The following is a 14,301-nucleotide window of genomic DNA, read 5'->3' as shown; positions in this document are numbered from 1 at the left end:
ACCCCCGTGTCTATGGATTGCTTCAATCTCAGAGAATTGGAAAAATAATGAGTGGAATATTTTGTGATAAAGGTTTTCGTGCTCGATAAGTATGCTGTCTTTTTTTCTTTTGCCTAGCACTTTTTAACGAATTACCTTAAGTGGATAAATTTTGGCGGGGATTAAATTTGGCGAATTTTGCCAAAATTCGCCAAATTAAATCCTCGCCAAAATTTCCAAATTCGGCAATTCGCCAAATTAAATCCCCACCAAATTTAACAAAAAGATAATCATGTGAAAAATCACAGCTTTTTTTTATATTTTTGAGTAATTTTCACCCATTTCAGTGTGAAAAAAATTCCAATTCGCCAAATTAAATCTCCGCCAAAAATCGTATTTTGGCCAATCGCCAAATTAAATCCACGCCAAAATTTATCCACTTAAGGTATTCAATCATAATAAATTTAATATTCTATTGGAAAGACATTTGTAATGGGAATAATTTTAATGAATAAAGTCATTTGATGAAAATTGGAAGATCTTTTAGAATAATATTTTAACAGGAATGAAATTTCAACATCATAACTGAGAGAAATTCGCTCAAAAATCTTTTGTAACAACCTATTTCCATCTAGTCTACCACAAATTTATTTTTAAAAAGAACTTTGAGCTTGTTTTGGATGGAACATTCCATTTTTTCCATCTTCAGCAACTAAATGGGAATTTTGAATTTTTCATTCTTTATAGCTCCTAAAAGCTCTGAAATTGGCTTTCTAAGATATGTACCTTTAATCTTGGATCACATCACGGAGCTACTGGGTCTGAACTTACTTTATGAAGCTAAAAGGCCAAAAAATATGCTTTCGTCAAATGTGCATTTTCTGATGGAATATTCCATCTGTTTCTTCTCTTCAAAGTGTTATCTTAAATATCTAATTTCGTTACAGTGGCTTCAAACAATATGGTTGAAAACAAACAAGAAACCATCAACCAACTAAGAGTAAGTTAAGAGGTAAGTAACTTCTTTCATTAAAGTCCTACATTGTTTTTACACTTGTAAGACCTCTAGTCCCTAACTCCTAGGTTCATTTCACGTTAGGTCTTATTGGCTATTCAACATTTTTATAGGTGTCAGTTTGTCTCCTCAGCCGTCATTGCTCTTCCAACATATAGGGCTATACAGTTTTTTGGCTTATTGTTAATTGATTTTATTTTTTCAGTAGCGTATATTTTTAGTCAAAAACGAAAACCGTAAATATTTATTCTTTAGATGTTTTTATATATATAAACATAAAGAGTGATTAAAGAGATGATAATTAAAAAGAGAATTCAATTGAATACGATCCAAGCAACGGATTAGAATAGGTGGATTAACTTCTCTCGTTGCTCCCAAGAGAGATCCATTGTCTTCTCATTGTTACAAGAAAAATCTGTAAATGACTCTGCGCACTCCTCGTTTAGTTTTTTCATTGTTTTTATAAGAACAATTTTCCAATTTATACAGTTTCGAAAACGAATTTGTCCTACGATTCGATCAATTTTGATGATTTTGCAAATATTTTAAATCCTGCACTTAAGTTTTAGCATCAACAAACGCTAGACCAGTTTTAATGTAAATTTTTAATCTTTTGTCAATGGCAATCTTCAGATAAGTGAAAATTAACGTATGGTCTATAACTAAGAAACTATCGATGGGTCACGAATGGGTTGCATACTGGTGAAAGAAGACTGTATTTAAAATTAGGAGAATAAATTTCAAATTATTTGGCTAATTTCTGCATTGGATAGAAAGGGCTAAAAAAGTGCATTTTCTTATTTAAAATGTACCACGTGATACGTAATGACCAATGAAAATGTTGAAAGTAATGATTTTTTACAACTTTTTTACAACTTATCAAGTTTCAATTGCTAGCAAACTCGTAAAAAAGTTTGATAACCTAACGAGGAGTGTTTTCTATGAGTTCTTAATCCACCTATTCTAATCCGTTGATCCAAGCAATTTTATAAACCAATCTGCAGTGGAGGCAAGGTGGTCAGTGACTTTTGATATGGATTGGATTAGACTAGTCCGACAAAGGGATGAGAAGAGGAGATTTTCGGACCAGCTGCAAGAAGAAACAGCGAAAGACGAAGAGGAGAAAAGTAAGTAAAATGATGAGATATTCTCACTACGATGTCCTCCAACAATTACTACAATTTAGTGTTGGTTTACAAGGTTCATTTCCAAACAATCAAGTTATAGGAAGGAAGGAAAGAAGCTGCGATCAAAATACATAAGCAAAAAAAAGAATTGGAAGGAAAAACGCGCAAGTCCCTGAAATTGTCACTACAATGTTCTCCAACAATTATTAAAACTATGTTTTTATGTACTTATGATAGAAAAATGACCTCTTCTCGAGGGAACCTGTTGATCACAGGAACCACCTTTATTTAGGAATAGCAGGGTCCCGAAAGATCGAAAGTGAAAAATAGTGATTTGAGATTGTAGGATATAGGAAAAATTATACCAAAATACCAATTGCCTGCATACGAGTCAGCCATTCAACCAAGGTCACATTATCCAAGATATAGCAAGATATACCCAACATTTATCTGAAAATCACAAAATAATAAAAATTATTGAATGAGTCCATCTTTCCATGCAAACGAACGTACTCTTAGGTGCCAAATAAACGGCCCCCCCCGCTTGTTAATTTTTCGATTTTTTTCCAACCCCCCGGACGTTATTAGGACCCCCCCCGTTTATTAATTTTTGAAAAAAATTCCCAGCTCCCAAAAGGAAAGTTTCTTGTTTTACTCTAAAAAGCCTAAATTTAGTCCATTTTGACCCTTTTTAGGGTTTTTAAAAGTCAATTTTCCAACCCCCCCGCCAGTAATTAGGTCCCCCCCGTTTATTTGATTTGAAAATTTTTTCCAACCCCCTCGTTTATTCGAACCCCCCCGTTTATTTGGCACCTAAGAGTAACGATATATTAGCTCAAGTCAGTAAAACCTTTGAACCCAAATGTGGGTATAGAAAAAAATTTTAGTGAAAATACTTACTGGAACTGGAACTTAAAACATTGCCTCTGGACCAAAGATTAAAGTTCCAAAGCGAATCTAAAATGAAAAAGAAGACATGATGATTAAAAGCCGTGTTGAGCAAGCGAAAGCAGAAAAGAAATGTAAATTCATTGCTTGCGCTAACTCGTTTGGGGAAGTTCAGCATTCTCGGAATCAGTCAGAATCAAGAAGCTGTTCAATTTTCTCAAAAGAAGATTGTTTATTTACATAAAAAAGGAAAAAATGATTTAGTCAACCAAAATTTACATTATTTAAATTTTTGATTTTTTCCAATTTGGAATTTGATCCTTGCAAACTGCTGCAATTCATAGTACCATTTCACAACAAATGCTCAATTCTTTTTATGAAAAAAATCTAGCTGCTTTGAAAATCTAACATTCTTATGTCGTTCTGTGTGTAACTTTCATTTTCGCATGTAATGTTATGTTTTTGTTCTCGATAATTTCCTTTTGATTGATAGATCCTGGTTTCCTCATTCAGCCGTTTTGAAATTAAAGCCCAATATTAATCTGGCGATTATTATTTCTGCCTTGGCTTGCCCGCTTTAATGTTTTTCTTTTCTTTTGTTTTAAATTTTCGAATGTAATTGACGACCTAATTTGATTTAAAACATTCTAGTTCTTTACAAAACAAAACAAGATCTATTAACTAAAACAAAATCTGTTACAGAAAATAGGAAAATAGTCTCCCCCAGCAGACCCTCAATTCACGCAATCACGTAATTTTTTTCGAAATTCACGCAATTTTTTTTCGAAATTCACGCATTCACCTTGAGTTTCACGCAATAACCTGATTTTTCAGAAAATCGGAAAATTTTTGGGAAAAATCAAGGAAACATCAGAAAATTGGGAAAACTTCCTATAATCGGTGGAAAAAAGGGAAAATTCACGCATTTACACACAAAATAGCCCAGATTCACACATTCACGCAATCAAAAAGTGGATCTTTATGTTCACGCAAGTTTTTTCAATTCACGCATTCACGCATTTTATTTTCAATTTTCATGCATTCATGCATTCACGCAACCGAAAAATGCCCATTCACGCAAACTGCTGGGGGGGGCAGAAAAGAAATAATTCAAAATAAAACATAAGAATCACAAGACAGTTTGTCAGAACATAAAAAGACATTTAAAAGGCGGTAAAAACAAAAGTTCTTTTTTCGTTAAAACATCTAAATCGATAATTATTTTGCTGCAAGTCTAAGTCATTCATTGTTGTTTGAATTCGTAAAGTTATAATGAAATTGTCCTTTTGTTTTTCAAATTTAAAGAGTTCCGCTGCTACGCTTTTTTCTGAAGAATCTCTTGCCATGTCTATAATTACACCCAACCTGTTATCTTTCCAACAAAGTTTTCCATAGTATGAAATATGTTTTTTTGATTGATCTACACAGCAAATCAATGACACGGCCCCCAAAACGGAGGTTTTCATTAAAATGAAGATTCTGACTTGTAGATTTATCAGAATTAAACGATTTTTGTTTATTTTGAAAGAATGATGGTTATACTTAAAAATGAGCATGTTTTTGCTGGTTTCAGACAGATTCAAAATAACATATTTGCGTCTAAAGGATATATTTTAACACCAAAATTAGATAAAAATTGCATATAGCTCACTCTAGCTCCTTGGATATTGAAAATAAGTTATGAAAACAAGGTATAGGAAACTTTTTACACCTAATGCCGTTCAGAAAATGCAAATACATCTGTGACTTTAGAGGCTGGGTAAAAGAGATAGCATCTTGAAGGTCAACCAGTATTTTGGAGCCCTAGAATCAGCATTGACACAACCGAAAGTTCTAAATATGAGAAAAAGCAAAAAATCTTGGAATTCTATTCCTATCACCTTGAGTTAATAGTTTACAACAAAAAATTAACATTATATAAAAGTTTTCACTGAATCAGCAAAAACGGCAAATAGTCGATATCGGCTTAACGAAATTCTCCCCGAATGATTACCCATGATGCATTGCGCAAAAAAATTCAGTAAGTCAATATTGTCCGTGAAGTTTTTTGCGCAATGCATCATGGGTAATCATTCGGGGAGAATTCGGAAAGCTGATATCGTCTATTCTGTCATTTTTTTGCAAAATATAGGAGAAAAATATATCTTTAAAGCTTAATATTTTCCGTTTCAGTTAAGCTTTTTTTCTAAAATTTTCACAGCTTATTCCACACATGAATGGAACTTTTTTCAAAAGAGATTTGTTTTCAAAAACTTGATTAAGAAGTTGTTAGATCAAAATTGTCATTTTGAAAATTTTTAAATTTTCAGTTTCATAAAAATCATTTTACATCCATCGGGGGGTCGTAAAGTTAAGGGAAAACAAAAATGTTCATAGTTTTCCCCCCTATTACCACTGGGCTTAATAATTTGATTTTAACTACACCTCCGTTTTCGGGGCCCCAAACCTGCATTTTGACAACCAGGGGTATACTGTAAAGATTTTATCAAATAAATTTATGCCCAAAACCCTCTAAATCATATTTCAAAACTATGGTCAAAATTTTGTATTCATATCTTAAAGATATCTCGAGAAATCGCTAAAATTTCAAACCTCCGTTTTGGGGAGCTACCTATCTTTAAGCGATTGAAAAATATTGTTGAAATTGAAAATTTTGAAAAAGAACTTCCAGGAAATAAAGTAGAGATGTTAAGGTTTTCATGCAGCAAAAATTTTTGTTAAATCTCTTTTCCTCTAGATTTGAGAGAAATTTCAAATTTGATCGCCGTTTTGGGGGCCACATACTGTAGTGGCTTTTGACCTATGAATTTTGAATATTTTGGCAGAGAAATAAAAAAAATAAAAACACATAGGTTAATTATCAATTAAAACTAGGCACTTTTGTAAAAAAGGGTAACACAACATTTCGTTAACGTTTTTTTAAAGTTCATAACGTCTTTTTATGATAAAAAAGATAATTACTACACAGCATGCTACAAGGTATAACGACAGCTTTTTGTTAAAAGTGACTGTAAGGAACTCAAATCTCACAACCGAAATTTTGACTATGGTGAAGGCACTAAAGTGTGTTCAGCAACAGCTTGACTTGCTCACAACGCCAGGTACCGACAAGTTCTCAACAATTACAAATGACACAATATTCTAAAAATGGATGTAATGACAATTAATTACCTGAAAGATTTGTATGAAGGGTACAACTTGTGCAAGGTGCTCTCTGACCAGGATGCAATAAGATAATGATCTTTTGATACCAGGAGACATTGGTACGTGTTAGCAGCCTTGATATTTCGAAAGGAGTCGAAAATGGATCAAAAACCATTCAACCTCATAATGTCCCCAAATGAAAGATGAAAGGTACCTGGAAAACCAAGCGAAATGTTAAAAAACCTTAAAAAATAAAACTTTACACAGGTCAGTTATTATTGTGAAGAAAGCAAGTCACTGAAGACAAGGGCTAAAACTGCTAAAAAGCCTTAATTTTGAAGTACAACATTATTTGGAAATAATTTCGAAAATATTTTTACATAAATTGGTCAGTTTGAAGCCTAGCAAAAGAATTTCTCATAATTCTTTATAACATATAGTTAACCGGTTACTTTTTTGAAGCGGGCTACAGCTTTTTGCGCAATTGCAATTGGTTCTTTTCGCATGACGATGGGCCTACACTGCACAGAGTTGCTTGTCGTTAGGAAAATTCATTGTGACATCAGTTTTTCAAAAAATAAATGATCAGTGCGTTGACATCATTTGTCTAATTTTTAATTCTCGACGTCAGAAATTAAAACAATTTTTGGTCACTTTTCGTCTGTTTTTTCGCTATATTTTCTGGATGAGGTGCAAAAAATAGATTGAAGCTAAAGAAAACTGTTAACAAGTACAATAATGATCGTTTTCGGGCTGTACTGAGAAATATTGACCTCGTTCAAGGACCTCAGGCAATATTTATCGGCACAGCCCTCACTAACTGGTCATTATATGTATTAGACGAACGTGCCCAACACACTGGGCTCAACTTCAGTAGCTTCAAATTATCTACAGGCCCGGCTGTAGACCCCCAGATATTCAAACAAGGAACAAATGTGTCCAAAATTTTAACCAAATCTGACAATTTTTAAAGTCTCCAGGCTGCCCCACAGTTTTAACCTCGTTTTGGCGAAAAATAAAATGCAATTTCTTTTAAAATCAATTTAAATACAACTGTTCTTAAAAAAATATCAACCAGCCTCAAGTCGAAATCTTACTGATTGCGACCCCAAAGCAAATGCTTCCCTCAGTTTCCTAGTCAGGATTTAAATTTTCCAAAATTGCAATACTGTGAATAAAGCCAATGAAAATGTAAAGTGATCAATAAAATGAGCCTTTCATCTCTAGCTTTACTACAGTGGTTAGAAACATCGAAAATAACAATATGACTACCGTTCAATAAAGGATTGGTAGTAACCTTGTTAAGGCGTAGATATTAAAAGGAAAGAGATAAATTCTCGTACAATGTTACCAGTGAATGTTTTGTGTATTCAATAACTACTTATTAAATTACTGTATGCCTAATCTTATACTCTTTGTAATCACGATAAAAACAAGCTGTAAAATTCTAAAATGTTTTTGAATGAGCGTAAAATGGATTTTAAAATTAAGCAAAAAATACCTAACCAAAAAGACAAAGAACTTACTGTGTTAACGCTGGATAGATTATGCATCTCCTTGACTACATTACATATAAAGCTGAAACAGATGAAAGGGATTCTTCAAAACTTGGGAATAAAATGTTTGAAGATTTTATTAAATTTGTAAATCATATTGCAATAAGTAGCTGTGAGAAAAAAAATTGAAAACAATAAAACCATCTTTTTTAGTTATTGATAACCTGAATGATCTACTGCTGGTTGCACAAAGGAGCTATTTCTGTTAAAGTCATGTTAAATTATGTTTTACCTTTTTCTTCTCAAAAGCTCCTGGCAGCTCCTGGTGAAGTGATGGTTCATACTTATGACGAAACAAGAACTGGCTCGAAAGAACGACTTCTTTATATTTCCAATTGGAATAGCTTATTAACCTGTAGAGAAAAAAAAGATTCTAATAAAACTGTTGAACGTGCTAACCGCACTGGCTCAACTTCAGTATCTTTGAAATCATTCGTAGGCCCAATTGTAAACTTAATGGCTTAAGAAAAATTATAGCATTTTGGGTTTTAGCCTCGTTTTGGCAAAAAACTCATCCCCAGGCCCCAAAAATCAAAACTTTGAAAAAATGAAAAAAACACCCCTAGGGATTTGCCCAAGGATCAAGTGTGCAAAATTTCAGTCCAATCGGACCATTTTTGAAGTCTCAAGCCTGCCCCAAAGTTTTAGCCTCGTTTTGGCGAAAAACTCGTCCCCAGGCCCCGAAAATTAAAAATTTTGAAAAATGAAAAAAACACCCCCAGGGATTTGCCCAAGGATCAAGTGTGCAAAATTTCAGCCAAATCGGACCATTTTTGAAGTCTCCAGCCTGCCCCAAAGTTTTAGCCTCGTTTTGGCGAAAAACTCGTCCCCAGGCCCCAAAAATTAAAATTTTGAAAAAAAGGAAAAAACACCCCAGGGATTTGCCCAAGGATCAGTGTGCAAAATTTCAGCCCAATCGGACCATTTTTGAAGTCTCCAGCCTGCCCCAAAGTTTTGGTGACAGACACACACACACACACTGACAGACAGACAGACATTCTCAGATTCTAGCTCAACTGAAGTTGAGAATAAGATAATACAATCCAATGCAAGTCCCAAAATCAAGAAAGTTAGCTTCTGACCCAATGGTAAATAAAACCAGCAAAAGAAAACAATCATATGCATATCTAATTATGATAGTATGGCTTCATTCCAAAGTTTGTTAATTGAACGAGAGATAGTCAAGTTAACTCACAACTCAAAAATCTTATGAAAAATACACTAAGGTAAAATCTGTGATAAATGCATAAGCCTTGACAAAATTTTAGCATTATCACCTAGCCAATTTTCAGATGGGTTCAAGGAGTAGCTAAGCTAAAATAATCTGAATTAGAGGGTATTTGCAAAGGTTAAATATATACGGTTATCTTACTTCTCTTCATGATCTTTTATAGTTTCTTCTTGCAGCTGGTCCGAAAATCTCCTTCTCATTCCTTTGTCGAACTTGTTACTTACACTTACAAATTTGATAATGAATAGAAATGACTTCAAGAATATAATTATATGTTGTTGTTGCAAAGAGTTGTTTGACTGTTACATTTGTTGACGTTGTTGCTGTTGCAGTTGTTGCTGTTGAATCTGTTGAATACAAACAAAGAACTTCTTTTTATCTTATTTTTAAGCAAAAATCTGTGATGGCCAAAAGATCAACTTTTTCGGATCACATCGCCATCTGACCTTAATAGAGTTTCCAAAATCACAACGAGAATGGCGACGGCGAGTTGAATCTTTGATTTGATACTTCTGGTCATGCGTGAACCTCCGAGGAAACCCTTGAAACGTTCTATTTTCCCGCCCAGGACTTCAACTTTTGTGTTTCGACGTTGTGCCAAACAAACAAGAAGGGATGGCTAGTAATGCAAATCCAGACAACACACTTGACTTCAAAGACAGTTCTCTATTATTCCTCTGAGGATTTTGAATGAAAAAAGGATCAAATGTTTTTCTTTCTCAACTGTTGTTTTGAAGAAGGAAAATCAAATGTTTTAATTTTTTCCCGGTAATATTATTGAATTCCATTGCAAGCTACAAAGCTGTCGCTACAACAGGCTACAAAATAGATAAAAATATCAAGCAAGGTCAAGGATGTAAGGATGCCTAAAATGTAGAAGTACACAATTTCTTATACTCTGTGATGCAATGCTCTTTCTGGGTAACACTTTTATATTTTATTTCATTTTTGGACCTACCTGGAGGTGTCCTATAAAATAACCTGTGTTTGGCCACCGTTCGTCTGTTACCAACTTTTCTCGGAATTTAATCATAGAAATTTTGTGACTTTTGGTACAAAGGTGCAAAATGGTGATTACCAAAATGTGACGGTGCCTGACGGAGCCCCATTTTCGAAAACAAATTTGAGCTTATTAGGGCCCAAAAAAAGCGTTTTTTGGACTTTGTTAAAAATCGGATTTATTAGTTTTTCATATCTTTTGCTTGTAAAACAGTGCAATGATTCATTTGAATAATACATTCAATAATAGTGTTATTCTTGTGTCAAATTTCATTCCTTGAGAAGATATTTGTCCTTCCAGCATAGAAATGAATTGTCCTTGTAGTCATCTACTGTATTGAAGTTTCTTTCAAAAGTGTCATTGAATGAGTACCTTGATGATGTGTACAACAACATATTTGGGATCAAATTTTTGTAAAAAATACTGTTAGTAAAATCACTGACCTGCTCTTCTGATTCTGCCTTCTCGAGGATTGGGGCTGAGTTTTCAGGCTAAAAAATAGAATTTGGAATATGTGTTTTGGTCGATTTGATTGAGTATTTCACGTTGTAATAAATTTTTAATTTTAACTAAAATGTTAATAGTTTGGAGAAAGTCATTGGCTCTACCTTCGTAGTAACTTTAAAAAACTTGCTTTGTCAAATTATCTCACAACGACAGTCAAAATAATGAAAGCAAAGTTATAGGAGTTTATATGGACCAGAGAAATGGGATGACTGGAAAAAGTGCTTCTTTGATTACCGGAAGTTTAAACTTTAATTTGGTTGTTACAGAAAGTTCAGAAAAAAATGGCTCGCCATGCAAAGAGGGCTGGTTTCTACATGCTGTGTTTATAAAAGTGGTTTTATGTTTTTCATTTTTTGATCCATTACTTTTTTAAACTTTCAGTATCCAGTAACAAATTTTACACTAACTTGCAGTCTGAAAAATTCTCATCACAATGATACTAAATTATTTCTAAAATTTGATAGAAATTCATCAAAGACAGATTTGATTTCTTATTTTCGTGCACTTTAGCTTTTAATCTAATTATGCGGTCATGGTGCTGTTATATCATTAAAATCACTAGAAAATTCTGAGCAAGAAAATATAGGTATCTTTTGGTATAAAAGAGGTCTCCCTAAAATATAAGCCCCTAAAGTTTACGCATAATTTGACCTGACGTGGGACCATATGACCATGCCCCATCTCATTTTCTATTATATCGAAACGCTTCGAAAGAACCTAAAAACATTTACGTTAATGCGTGGAGCTTCATACGGCCATTGGGGAGTGCCTTAGGTAACCCGAGTTGTGCAACTTTTGTCAAAATTTCATTTAAAACTTAAGTAATTTGGCTAATAAGAACATCGGTGTATGCTTATTAATCCAATTTTTTTAATTGATCCAATTTTTCACAAAGTCCAAAAATCCTGTTTTAGCCTTTTTTTGGACCAAATTTGCTCAAAAAACTAACAAGCCAATCTCAAGAAAAATTGCTAACGAACAAACACAGGTTAAATTATAGGACCTCCACCAAGGAACGGCAACATCCTGAATTTAAATTATGACAAAAGAAAAGGAGGCATTACCTGCCATAAAAGTCAGACATTAGGAGAATTTGCAATCCAAAAGTTGTCAATCTCAAACACAAAAATATCTGGAGGGAAAATCTTTCCCAAGAGGGCCCTTGCTCGTTCAACATCACAGGTGGCAACTCTCATGCATCGGACGTGCGTCTCGCACATTTCCAAACTGTCTCATGCAATTTTTGCAGAGTTTGATTTCTAACACATTTTTGCTAATTTGAGAAAAATTTCAGTTTTATCAATTTTTTGGAAAACATGTCCCCAGTTTTCAGAATTTCAGGAAAATTTTTTTCTGATTTTGCGAAAATGTTTCCCCGATTTTCCAATTTTTCGATCTTCCTGATTTTCAAAAAAAAGTTTCCCCAATTTAGTACGTTTTTTTGAAAAAAATTTCCTGATTTTCAATATCGGAAAAACCGGGCAAACATTATAGATTTCGCTTCAAAATTGTTATCTCGTGCAATATCTCAAGTTGGCAGGTCTGCAACATCCTAGAGATTTGACAAACTGCTTCAAAGAAATATTCAAAAAACACTCACATAAAATCTAAATTTTGACTGGAGTTGAATTTTAATGAAAAAGAGCGAATCGGCCCTTTAACTTCTATGAGTGTTTGAATATCTCAAGTTGGCTGGTCTGGAGTATTCCATGATTAAAGTTTGACAACGGAACATTAATTGGACAATAAAGTTCGATTAAAAATACTGTTGGATTAATTAGAATAATTATGTCTGGTCCATACATACCAAGTGTTTCCTTCATCTTCTTCTTTAGATTTAAAGATTAACGTTGTGACGTCACTTGTGACTTCTTACACTGGTGATCAGCCCTGTGCTGTGTCTGTATATATACTGTATTCAGAAGAAATATAAAAAAATATTATCATCTTCAAGATTTTTTTTATAATCAGCAGATATTATTACCAAAACATGAATTCCATATGTGACTAACGGACATTTCCACTGTTTAGCAGGCTAGAAGTCCAGCTTGAAAATAGGAATAAAACTTCTTTTGGTGTGGTAACTATCAGTGGGGGTCAAAGTTTCAAGAACCATATAAAACTTTTTCTCTTGACTTTCACTTGGTCAGAAATTGCAATTAATAGGCCCGTGACTAACGGACACAAAAATTAACATCTAAAATGGGACACTTTTACAATCAGCTGTAAAGTGCTGTTCCTAAAGCTACAGTTTGGGTTTTTTGCTTAAATTCACTAGAGGAAAGGTTGAATTTTATGTTTCAAAATTAATTTTGAAAAAAAATTGTTCAAAGTAAGAAAATATGACAAAAATTGGGCAAAAAAATGCTGTGACTAACGGACATTTAAAAACGTGACTAACGGACAAAACGGTTTTTTAATGATTCTGACGAGGCAATCCAACCATTCCTATATTTGGTGCTTTAGGGGTGAAATGTTATATCAATAGAATGAAAAAAGCCTAAAAGAATAGAAGAAATCTCATTTTTCTCTGTGTGGTACCGTTCCTGTCAAGTTCATAGATCCCGAAAATTTGAAAATTTTGAAATATGAAGATCTGTTGAGTTTTTATGGGTGTTTTTTGCACTGCATGCATTGTTTCTTTGTTTGAATCAGGACAAAGACAGACAAATAGGGTAAGGGTATTTTATTTATTTACTTTGGAAAAGGATTATTCTCCCTATTATGACAACTAGTCCGTTAGTCACGAAAATGTAAAATGCACACACAAAGAAAAGATTGACCATTTAACATATATCTATGGGTAAAATGGGTAAATATAGTCACAATAGCTTTAATAAGAACAAAATACATGGTTTTTTAAGCGAGTGCCGTCTATTATACTCTCCGAACTCTGAATTTTAAATCTATTTCGTGACTAACGGACAATTGCCATGTTTTACTAACAGAAAACAACTTTTAGTGAAAAAATACTTCATTTTGGTAAGTTTAGCCTCAATTTGTTTGCAATAAGGTGTTAGAAACCAACCATTTTGAAAAAGTGATCTTATGAAAATTTCATCTCGGGTAGAATGAGTTTCGTGGACTAACGGACACTTTTTGATGAGCCTCTTGTGAGCTAACCCACTCAACCTTTAGGGCTAAAATTTTGCACTTATTTTATGGTCATAGTACTTCTGTTTTTAAGACAAAAATAAAAGAAACATGCAGCTTCCCTTGCCTTTCATTGGAACTTTTCTTCTTATCAGTGTGACTAACGGACAGTCGGGTAGGCATGCATAACAGCCAGAAAAAAACAAATAGGAGTTAAGCAAAGCAGATTTTGATTATTGATATGTTTTCTATAATGGTTGTCAATATTCTATCACAGATTTATGTACTGATACAATCATATTTGGATAAAAAAAGTTTCTGGCAATGTTCTTGGTTTTTTCAAGCAATTTTGTATTTTTTTGTATTAAAGGCTTCACCCCAGCACAGAAGCGTGAAAAATCAACTTTAAAGAAAGATTTTCTGGATTCTCACACTTCAACATATTTATATTCAAGAGAAAATGAAAACTTGTGTTTTTTCTGAATTTGAAATTTTGACCTAGATGTTAATTTTCTCATGGAATTCATGAAAAAGAAATTATATTGAAAAAACTCATCACAAACACTAACAAGGCTACGAATTGGAAAATGATTGATAATTATTTACCTTCTGTTCTGTCTGTAATTCAGAATCGGACGCCTCTTCTCTTCATTCTGCCTCACGTGTGAAGTTGACTGTCACCATTATGAATTTCGAATTCGTACCGCCTCCTGTAATCCGATAATTAACCCGGTTTGTGGGCGCACCCGCTCGCTTCGCCA

General features: G+C 33.6%; 1 long non-coding RNA gene across 1 annotated transcript; it reads right to left on the bottom strand.

Annotated features, from left to right (window-relative positions):
• Positions 1-1,817: 1,817 nt before the first annotated feature.
• Positions 1,818-12,349, bottom strand: LOC136819584 (uncharacterized). Its single transcript, XR_010848455.1, has 8 exons — positions 12,255-12,349; positions 10,384-10,431; positions 9,082-9,287; positions 7,942-8,062; positions 7,680-7,731; positions 6,181-6,367; positions 3,022-3,078; positions 1,818-2,571 (listed from the first exon to the last, which is right to left on the bottom strand). It is a non-coding gene; the product is annotated as an uncharacterized lncRNA (long non-coding RNA).
• Between the last annotated feature and the right edge of the window lie 1,952 nt (positions 12,350-14,301).

This window comes from Clytia hemisphaerica, unplaced genomic scaffold, assembly GCF_902728285.1.
Source record: "Clytia hemisphaerica strain Z4C2 unplaced genomic scaffold, Clytia hemisphaerica genome assembly, whole genome shotgun sequence".
Classification (NCBI taxonomy): domain Eukaryota; kingdom Metazoa; phylum Cnidaria; class Hydrozoa; order Leptothecata; family Clytiidae; genus Clytia; species Clytia hemisphaerica.
Note: the sequence above shows the minus strand (reverse complement) of the source record. Positions and strands in the feature narration are given on the sequence as shown.